The following is an 11,644-nucleotide window of genomic DNA, read 5'->3' as shown; positions in this document are numbered from 1 at the left end:
AGGGATAAATATATACAATATTTGGCACTCAACACTTCCACAAGAGATCTTTTCTCCTCTTCTTCGAAACCAAAACCCTTATCAAGAAAACCTCTTGCAAAGTTACAGGATCCCGAAGGAGATGCCATTCTTGACAAGAAAAATAACCTGGAGTACACAGACTCTTCAAAAGTTTTTATTTAAATGATTTCTCAGGAAAACATATTTTAGGGTTTCCAAAGTTGGTTTGTGATATGTACCATGAGTACCCGTACGAACGAAAACATGGCCCATTGGAGAAAAGAACCAAAGAAACGAAGGATGCAATCCAAAGAGATTATTTGCAAAGCAGTATTTTGCCGAGTGAAAAAATTCACAAGTCTTTGCTCGATAAATTTTACACTATCACAAGAGAAAAATTTAGAGCATAAGAGTAGCAATTTTTGACACAGTAAAACTTCAAAAAGAATTAAAAAGTTTTGTCAAAACATAATACAAATACTTATGCAAACATGTTTGTGAATGATAATCCAACTAGGAACGATAAGAAAATAGCTAGAGAATCAGAAAACACTTTGCCATCAAGTATACCTGACTATATCTCACTCAGCCAGGAATTTTCGTGAGTGAGATTTCAACCTTATGATTAATTAGCACAAGTATGAGCCTTGAGCTCATCAAATGAAAATTGTTTTTGGTTAAACCTCTTTCTCCTGATCTTTGGAGGAAAACCCTTTTGATGCAAAAAGTTATCATAAAACTTACTATCATCAAAATACGACACATAGTATGTATTCTTACCTGAAGAATGTTGACTAGAGGGAATTGACAGCCTGTTAATGATTTCTTTATATCCTTTAATTATCAGATTTAGGTTGTCTTCCATATCTCCGTTTTTTTTTCCTTCTTTTGGTACCTTTTTCACATCAAGAAAAAAATTATCTCTCTTTTTAATAGAAGAAGATCCTTGAGTTCTTCTTGGACGAATTGGTTTAGGAAGACTGTTTCGCATTTGAACATTTGAGGAACACATCGAACTGACTTTCCTGGTAGGGTACACAGGGTGAGTACTAAAACAAATTGGTCTAGACATACGAATGTCAGTTACACCTTTGAGAATTAAATCTAAGGTGTGTTGAAGACGAACAATAGAATTGTCATTCAACCTAGATTTTCTATTTTGTTCACCATGTCCTTTTGAATCACAAAAGAGACACACTTTATGATCACCTGAGTGATTAGACAGAAGAGTCTTAACACCATCGTTGGGAGATGTCTTCCTTCCATGTGATGTGGATATTCCTTGATTAGAGGAAGACACACGCACATCCTTTTCAACATGAAGGGATTTCGATTTTGCTTCTGGAACTGAATTTTTTATAGTTCAGAAGCAATTGGTATAGTGGACTCTTTGGAACATTCTTGAATAGAGAGTTTACTCAAAAGAAGTTCAATTCCCAAAGCATCCTTTTTGAGTTTTTCCTCAAGTAGAGTTCGTGAAGAACAGACTGAGGCGTTTTCCTCTCGAAGGACCTTTAGAAGAGAATCACACTTATTTATCAACAAGGATATTGACTTTGTGTTTCAACCGGTTGACATTATCAGCCTGGATTCTAACAAGTTCTAGAATCACTGTACTCTCTTTGACTGCTTCCCTTTCAACTTCGGAGTCAGACTCGTCAGTAAGGTAATCCGGGTAACACTTGACAATGGAAGTCTGTTTCGTTGGAACACTAAGTTCTTCTATATTTGAGATTGAAAAATCTTTCTCTTTAATAAATTTCATAGAAACATAACTTTTATTTCTGGTGATGCGTTTATCAGAGATTACACTTTTTTTCCATATTCAGATTGCTACAAACACAGACTTATGAGGTATAAATGTGTTTGCCTTCTCTGATACCAATTGAAAAAGCGGGGGTCTAACAACCACACCCAATATTTCATTTAGCAATATGTATGGACAAACTCCAATATAATTCCAATATAATCAACTAGACAGTCAGACTCAATCAATGGAAATATATCCAAGAGTTGAATCTCAAGTTATCAATTCAATCTGCAATCAAACAAATAAGAATTTTTGAGCCCAATTGAATATGAGAAATAACTTGGATGCTATGAAAAAACCAATATCCAAGTGTTAATCAATTTAATCAACAACCAAAGGTCGGATTCAAAATTGATTGAACTTACGCACAACCTATGATATTTCAACTATATAAACAAACATAATGCGGAAAAGAAATAACACAGACACCAGAAATTTTGTTAACGAGGAAACGGAAAATGCAGAAAAACCTCGGGACCTAGTCCAGATTTGAACACACTGTATTAAACCACTACAGACATTAGTCTACGACAAGTTAACTTCGGACTGGAATGTAGTTGAGCCCTAGCCAATCTCACACTGATCAAGGTGCAGTCGCGTTCCTTACGCCTCTTGAACCATGTCGGATTCTGCGCACTTGATTCCCTTAGATAATATCACCCACAACTAATATTTGCTACGAACCAAAGTCGAAGACATGATAAACAAATCTGCATCACACAGAAAAGTCTATTGAATAGATAAATCTGTCTCCCACAGATATACCTACGAAATCTTTTTCGTCTTTTGATAAATCAAGGTGAACAGGAACCAGTTGATAAACCGAACTTATATTCCTGAAGAACATCCTAGTATTATCAATCACCTCAAAATAATATTAATTGATTAACGAAACAAGATATTATGGAATCAAAAACGATGAGACGAAGATGCTTGTGACTACTTTTCAATCTTGCTTATCGTAGATTAAATCTCGAGAAAATCTTAAAGAATATAGTACTCAATCAGGATAGAAAACAACAATATTAGAACACGCAACTACAGAGAAAATAGTTGGGTCTGGCTTCACAATCCCAATGAAGTCTTTAAGTCATTAACCTATATGGTTTTAGAAAAACCTAAGGTTAAAGGAGAATCCACACAGGAGGTGCGGGGATTAGGTTTCCCAGTTTCTAGAGTTCTCCTTTATATAGTCTTCAAATCAGGGTTTGCAATCAATGCTACCTTGGTAACAAAGCATTCAATATTTACCGTTAGATGAAAACCTGATTAGATTCAAGCTAATATCTTTCAACCGTTAGATCGAACTTAGCTTGTTATACACAAATGAAATATACCATCGTTTAGATAAAGGTAACCGTACCTAAACGTGTACACTTAGTTGGTTCAACAATAGTTAACCAATGGTTAGCCATATGAGCACTTTCATATCAACCTAATTCATCTTTATCATAACTAGTTCAAATGACTCAAATGAAACTAGTTAGAGAGTTGTTCAATTGTTTAAATTCTCATATAAGTATACAAGACACAATTGAAGCAAAATTGATTTTGATTCACTCGAATTATTTCATTAACATTATAGCCACGATTTGCAAAAGATTTAATTCCTTATTGTATAAATGTATTAGTTCAAAACAAACCGATTTTAGAACATTACCTACACAAGTATGCAAACGTGTACACATACTTAAGTAGCCAGACTGAGTTCGGGTTTCGCCAGTACGTGAACGGGTACGCACACTAGTAATTTTCCAAACTATAGCAGAAATTCATGGACTTGAACTTCCGTCAGTATGCATACGGGTACACATACTTAAGTCTGAACTTCCATCAACCAACCAGCACGCGTACGAGTACGAGTACGCATGCCATGGTTCCCGGACTTGGACTTTACACAAATGTGAATACACACACTATGTTTATATCCAATCATGGTTATATGTTTTAAACTCTCATTTAAATCATTGAAACATTCTATAAAGACGATAATAGCTGTCTCAAACAACTATTAGCTTTAAAGCAATTTTCAAGTGATCGAATGATCAATACGAAACATTCCGAGCCTACATCAAATGACTGTCTCACACAATTCATGTAAGATGTTACAAGGCGATTTTCACATGATCATCTTTTGACTATCGTCAAGAATAAAATATGAACTTGGTTTTAGCGAAAGCTTACCAACACATATTTCGAGAAATATATAAGCGAGATAAACTCGGCTCTAAATACCAAATGTGTATGATTGAAGTCTATAAAACAATACGACTTGTTGTATCAAATATGAGATAGAGTAGATAGACTTTTGAGTGATAGATGAGTTCAAGTCTCCACATACCTTTTGTTAATGAAGTTCCACAAGTTTCCTTGAGTAGTTCTTCGTCTTCATTCGATGAACGACGTGGAGTCTAAAGCTCAACTATACTTACTATCCTAATCCTAGACTTACCTATAAGTAGACTAGAAATCAAGACTTATAATTTTTACAACTAAACTTGAAAAACAAGCTTGAGATAGCAACGCTTGCGAGTTCGACCGAGCAGTGCTCTAACAAGAAGTAGTGTTAAAAAGTATGCAACGCTTTTTGTGTAATCTGCAACGCTTTTTGTCTAATCAAGCAGCCAAATCTAGCCTATAGGCTTAGTCTAAATATAGTTAGGTTTTAAGTCCTTGACGTGCAATACACAAGTATATGTGCAGCTTGCAACATGCATCAAGCTTCTTTACTATGAAATAAAATCATAAATAATATTTTTATGTTTAATTGGTTCTTTTTATGTGTATCAAATCATTTGAGCTCTTATGAAACAAAAGATTCAACTATTACTTACTCGTATAAATTTTCAGTGTGTATCTTAACTATTCATATTGCTTACTACAATGTCTTCTTCTAGGTCGTAGCTGAATATGCGAAGTCTAACCGTTCTTCTTGCAAGCAGCGCACCAAAGTGATTCCTTCATAGATTATGCTTAGTTAACAGTGATTGGGGATTTGATATGACAAAATGGCATCATATGATATGATTATCAATTGTTTCTCTACAAGTTGCTTATGTGGATGATATAGGTTCCTACTGACTAATTTTGTATTTTTATTTACTAAATGTTCTCACTTCACCTGGGTTATAGAGAAATCATCAAGATGCGCTGAAGAAGCTACTGAATGGTGAGCCATTGCCGATAAAAGTAAGATGATTTAAGATAAGCTTATGCAGTTTGGCTGTGTTGTATTCCCAATGGCATTAAACTCCCGAATATTTTTTTAATCTTTTTGGAAGGGTCCGAAGTGGCCAACATTATTTTAATAGTTTTTATCTGTTGTATCCTTGTCTACTTCTAGTTACAAGCAGCTTCTTACTGGTCTCTATCTCAGGTTCTTAAATTAGATGAAGATGCACTAGATGAACTCCTAAGTAAATCAAAGACATCAAAGGTAGATACCTCTGTATTTCTTTTTCTGCTCAAATGTATGACTGTAGTAAGTACACTAGGTTGTTCTCTTCTCTTTTTTTTCTTATCTTTATTTAAAAGTTTGGTTAAGTAGATCTTAGTTGGATCTTTCAGGTATTTCTCTCTTATTCTTCTGTCATTTCTGCAATAAATGCAAAAAGCTCTCTATCACGTTCATCACTAAGTGCGCAAAGTCTAGCCGTTCTTCTTGCAAGAAATGCAGCGAGGAAATTCCTACGAAGTCGCTGAGATAAGGATCAGTCGGTAAAGAATGAGGAATGATGTGACAAGATGGTATCATTCAGCTTACTTTCCCACTGATTCACAACCTATCATTTATGCAGATGAGATTTATGGATTTTCATCACTTGAAGTTTGTGTTGCTCAAAGTTATGGTTGTTTTTTAAGTTCATTTCTAAGTTTTTGTGCATTTTTTCTTTTCAAAGTTTCACATGTTAGCTTTTGGTTTCAGATTGTAGACCAAGAAGCACTGTCAAAGGTAATGGATGGATTTGATCAATTTCCTAAAGAGGTGAGGGCTCAAGCTATAATGTTGATATCTTATAGTTTTGCATCATCTTATTAACTTAATTATTTGGTTTTAGCGGGACATGTTAGAATTTGAGCCAATTGATTTAGTTATTATACTGTAAACTTTATGAGTTTTCATCCCACTAAACCAATTTAGAGTGAACATGTTGTGGTTGAAGGGAGCGATGTCCAAAGATCCATAGAATTTAAAGTGAATAATTGTGTCTCCAAGTGTTAGTTCTGTAACTTCCTTGATGTCGCGAATCTACTTGAGATTACATGCCTCTTTTCAGTACGAGTCATTACCACTTGTAGCCATTTCACTGACATTTTCTCTGGTCTTTTACATTTTCAGTTTGCAATGGTGTTTATCAATAATGAAATTATAATTTGGAGTCTAAAAACCTGTGTTTTCGTGTATGTGCAGGTTCAGGTTGCCATACATATTTCTGTTTAGATTTCATTCCCGTCTTTGTAAACTATCTGGCCTTAATACTCTTTATATATGATACTCAATATGCATTTGTCTGTTGTTATATATACTGTATACCTATACACTGGTGAGGAAAAAACTGTTAGTACTCTAGTACATATATGTATCATGCACCTAATTCTTAAGTCGCCACTCTTTGGTTTCTATTACCCTGCGTATATTCAAGGTGTAGTGGAGTATTGTTCGATGTATGTTATTTTTCATATATCTATCAAGCATGCAAATTAAAAGTCATGAACTTTGTCTAATATGGTTTTTAACCTTAAAAATCAAAGATGCTACAAACAGTTAGAGCTAAGTTGGAACACATTATTTCTCAATTGGCTGTGTAAATTGCTAAGAAAAGTGTAGCCATAGAAGACCTGGTATCTAAGTTTGCAGATGAGCATTTCTGGTTCAGCTCTCCATATCGTCTTCTTTTTTATTAATTTCATCAATTGACGGTTTGGAAATTAACACCATTTACATGCTTAGTGTTTATAGTTCATGAGCATGTTTATATTTAATGCTTTTCTGGATTCAAATTAACTATATGGGAGAGTTGTTGTTTGTGTACGTAGTTTGCATGTTTTGAATCTTGTTCTTAAGAATAACTGCAAAATTTCAACGATTATGAAAGAACTGGAAAAAAGAATCTAGGTAATTACAGGGGTAATTGGTACAGGAAACTGAACTTTGACTAGGTCAACAAAGTCTGACCTACATATTTTTTTCTGCAAATTTTAGTACCAGAAAAAGGAATACCTGTCCGGGAAAATTAATGTGTTTATAAGAAAATTCGTAACGGCTCGCAGCTGTTACGAATCAAAAAAATTTCAACGGCTTACAGCTTTTGCAACCAAGTCGTTGCGACTTGATTTCGCAGCGGATGATTTCTGTTGCTAAATCCGAAATTTGGTATTGTGGAAACTGGTTTCTTCTGGTGTTATATTAGGTTTAGTTTGGTTTCACCAATGTTTAAACTAGGATGACATTCCCCATCATGTGTGTGTTTCATTGTGTAGATTCATATATGGCTTCGACCATGTTGTTGATATGGAATTCTACGATAACTCATATTATTATGGTGTTATAACTGGTGTTATTGTTATAGTGCTTGACTTGATTCTTACATTAAGCAAGTTTCAACTATGTATGCTTCTTTTACATCGACTTTTTCAAAAAAAATTATGAGTGAGCCAAGAGAAGATGCAATAGTTTGTATGGAACGGAGGAAACAATAAAAATTACTGGTATGGAGTGCTCATATGAATGGTGGTGATATATAGTTATGAAATTCTAGCGTAGCTCGAGTTCGATTAGAAGTTTGTGTTGTTGTTGGACGTGATTGTGGAAATAGGTGGATTGATGATGACACCATTTAGACTTGACCGTAAAATGAAGTGGTAATTATGGATAGAAGCTTTGAGTAGCTGTATGAGTTTATAATTATATATACAATAGTAATACTTATTTATTTAATTTTTTGTTTACTTTTTTTTCTTTGTATATACCACTTTTTTCGTCTTGCATGTTCCTGGGATATATATGATTATATGGCACAGGAAAATTATGAACACTTGTTTCAATTATTAATGATATTACGAGAAAAATAATTTGTTATATTGGGTTAGCTACATTAAATAATCATGTGGGTCCAAATTCTAGTTGATCCCGGAAACGCTTTAAAAGAAAAAGAAAAAAAGGGATATTTCAAATAATTGCCTCTAAAATCGGGCATATAAAAGGTGAAATTTCGAGCAGAATATCCAAATTTGGATATTTGGATAGTATTTTTGAATCCTTAGATATTTGAACAATATTTATTTCGTATGTCTCTTTCGTCCAGGAATTCAATAATAAAGGTGAATCAACAATTTAGGGTTGGCAACTTGACAATTTTTAAAAGAGGGCACGGCTGAAACTGCCCAAAATATGTGAGAACAGTGAGCCGTAATTCTGACCAATAATCACGGTTTAGGGGGGTATTTATTATATTTTCTGACACGGGGATGACAATTTAATTAACTGAATTTTTAAATGGGGCGCATTTGAATTTCCCTTAGTAGATTGAATAACAATTTGAAAGAAGTCGGATGACAAATCCACATAGTAAGACACTCTGTTAGAAAAAAGAATGCTTCTCTAGCTGTTATACATGATGAGGTATTAGACAAGAAAATCACTTAATTTGGTATTTGTTGGTGGACGTATAAGCTTGTTGGATATTTGGATGGTTACGTGAGCTTAATATGCAAAATATACAAAGATTTCAGAGACTTTGAACCGAAAACGTGTCGTTCAAAAATTAGAACAAATATATATGAATGGAGGACCACCACCACCACCACCAAACATGCATTAGACAAGGATAGATATAGGATTGACTACTGAGAAGATTATAGATATTGAAAGATAGGGACTGGATTGGTTATTTTTAACCACTGGCAGTTTTCGGTTTGTCAAATGAATCACACCACGATTGAATAACCTAACAACTTTTTATTCTATATTTCTGAACCAGGAACCTAATAATTTTGAAGACTCCGTTACATGTATATACTTAAGACATTAGCCCAAAGTCTTATACGATAAGGATTCGGACATCAATATCAGTCCCAAAGCGTTTTTGGACTAATGTAGCTAGCTAGGGGTTTTTGATGCGGTCCTTGAGCGCTGATAGCAATGAACAGAACAGCTACTAAGTGGCATCGGTTCAGTAGTGGGTTGAGTAACCAAAAATACGGTTTAGTCCAAAAACGCGTCAAGAAGTAAGGATTAGTCCATCCCGAGTTAACTAGGTACAGTTTAGTCAAAAAGTAATTTAAAATATGAAAAATATACATATAACCTTCCTGATTTACAATTTAGTCCAAATATTTATAGTTTAGTCCAAAATGACTCATGATGATGTCAACAATTTTAAATAATATAAAAATAATTAAAAAACGATTTATCTTTTGAACCGTTTGTCCAAAATACATAAATTTTATATATTCGGAAAGCTCTTTCCGAGAGCTACAAAACGAGTATCCATATGACCATATAATTCTTTTTTTTTTAAAATATTAGTTTACACTGGTGTACAAACATGTACACATCTACATAGCAAGCATGCTATTCAAATCAAAAAACCAAAAAATTGTCCATCTGCAAAAACTGTTCGTTGTTCTTCTCCACTTTCTTAACCTCCCTCGGAAAATACCTAAACACATAACAAGCATGCTATTCAAGTTGAAAAATCCATAAACTCGCCCATCTAATCATCTCATGATATCAAAAAAGTACAACTTAAGATTTCATCAAGAATTAGTTTTTTATATTTTGGAGAGAGCACAATGTTGTACAATTATGTACACACCTAAAAAAATCTAACATCCATACCCAAAAAACAGTCCGTTTACCACAAAACATGCATCTATTATTGAATAGCACAATGGTGTACAACCATGTACACACCTATAAAAATCCCAATTACATACCTGCTAATCTGATGTCCACTCCAATACCCTGGGAGAGTATAATTTTGAAGCATGATCTGTAAGTAGATTAATAAGAAAAGATTTAGGCTTCAGTGTGTGTAACATTCAGATCACTGATAAAATCTCACTGAAATCCACTAAGATATAAAATCTATCATCATTAGCCTGTTAATCACTTGTGCATTTGACATAAAATCAAATCAAACCAGAACATGACTTTTACAGATACTTAAATGGATAAGAAACTTTTAATACTACTCCCCGAAACAATAAGGAAATGTGACAGTTATTTTGATACAAATAAGTTATTGAAGAACTAAGAAAACCTGCAACGCTAAATGACAAAAATTTAGCATGAGCATTGGGTCTTTTTTCATCATCGTGTATTTCAGAAAATCCCGGGTGCAACATGCAGATAATTCAAAAAAAAATAAAAAATGAACAAATAGATGTAGAGGGTGAGCACTCAACAACTATGTTAATACCGAGTCCCTATATTATTGATAATCGGACACAAACATATTTTTTCACGGGAATTACATAGGTGCACCAATATATGTACCCTGCGAAACATGCATAAAATCGATCATTCATAACCACACACACATCTATTTTTTAATGGGAATTACACGGGTGTACCAATATGTACACCCCTAAAAAACATGCATAAAATCGTCTACCTAGGCACCAATGATATCCATATTGGATAAACATAATATGGAAATTCAGATGGATTTGAATCATCAGCCTACGCAAACCTTGTTATAGGCTTGGTCACTCTACCATTTTGAGCTTAGGAATCCCTAAATTTAATACGTAAAACTAAAACTGATTGACGCCAAAGACATGTCAGTAATAATACAGTTTTGAACCATCAATAACACGTGTACAACTATGTAAACACAATCAACCGATGTGCATCAATGTAGACATTAACAATAAACATGTGTATAATTATGTACATATTAGGAACCGTTATGAAATTACCGTAGTCATACTGACTTCCTTATGCACAAGGTCCTTCAGTAAATTATGAACTCCAAATCATAAAAAATAGAGAATTTGTAAGTAAGAGTTCAATCGTTTGACAGGGAATATAGAAAATGAGTTAAAGTAATGCAAGCCACATCAACTGCTGCCACTGCGGGAAATCTACTAGTAATTAACGAAAGTTCAATGAGACAGTGGTATCCTAGTTCAGAAGCGATAAGATGTGGTTGGTACGATCAACTTCAGTAATTTGCTTCAAAAAGAATCCACATGTGGTACGATTATGTGCACATTAATGATCAGCAAGTGTACGATTAATACACTTTAAAAATCAATATGTGTACAATTATGTACACATTAATAATCAACAATTCAATAACATCATGCCACAATTGCACTTACCAGTTGTTAGTGCAGCAAATGGGGAACATTTTCTATGAGCAATCTTATTATCGTGCGACCTAATTATACCAAAAAATTAAGAGTGGAATCAGCAAATTAACCAGATAGAAAAAAAATTAATATGGAACAAAAAGCTCATTCAAAAAAGAAATCGATAATCTGCATACTGTAAACGTCCAAGTTCCTTAACCCTGTCTTAACAATAACAATTCTTCAATGGTATTTCTTTCATTTACCTAACCATGCATTTTCCGATAAATAAACACTAAACAGAATTTGAAACTCTATAGTATGAGATTGTGCGCATTAACCATTAACAGGTGTACAACTAAATGCACATTGACAATCAACAGGTGTACAACTATGTACACTCCATAAATCAACATGTGTACGATTGTGTACACATGCGACTCTATTACAGGTAATTTGTTCCCAGATAATGGCTAATCCTTGACAGTTCACAATTCTCCATGTCTTTGGACCAGAACTAATAATAATTAAGCG

At 33.9% G+C, this 11,644-nt stretch overlaps 2 non-coding genes across 2 annotated transcripts; both read right to left on the bottom strand.

Annotated features, from left to right (window-relative positions):
• Positions 1 to 9,832: 9,832 nt before the first annotated feature.
• Positions 9,833 to 9,915, bottom strand: LOC113354799. The gene has a single exon (XR_003362014.1). It is a non-coding gene; the product is annotated as a small nucleolar RNA R11/Z151 (small nucleolar RNA).
• A 108-nt stretch (positions 9,916 to 10,023) lies between these two features.
• Positions 10,024 to 10,163, bottom strand: LOC113354897. The gene has a single exon (XR_003362096.1). It is a non-coding gene; the product is annotated as a small nucleolar RNA snoR134 (small nucleolar RNA).
• Between the last annotated feature and the right edge of the window lie 1,481 nt (positions 10,164 to 11,644).

This window comes from Papaver somniferum, chromosome 2, assembly GCF_003573695.1.
Source record: "Papaver somniferum cultivar HN1 chromosome 2, ASM357369v1, whole genome shotgun sequence".
Lineage (NCBI taxonomy): Eukaryota > Viridiplantae > Streptophyta > Magnoliopsida > Ranunculales > Papaveraceae > Papaver > Papaver somniferum.
The sequence above is the reverse complement of the archived record's forward strand: the minus strand, read 5'-3'. Positions and strand labels throughout refer to the sequence as shown.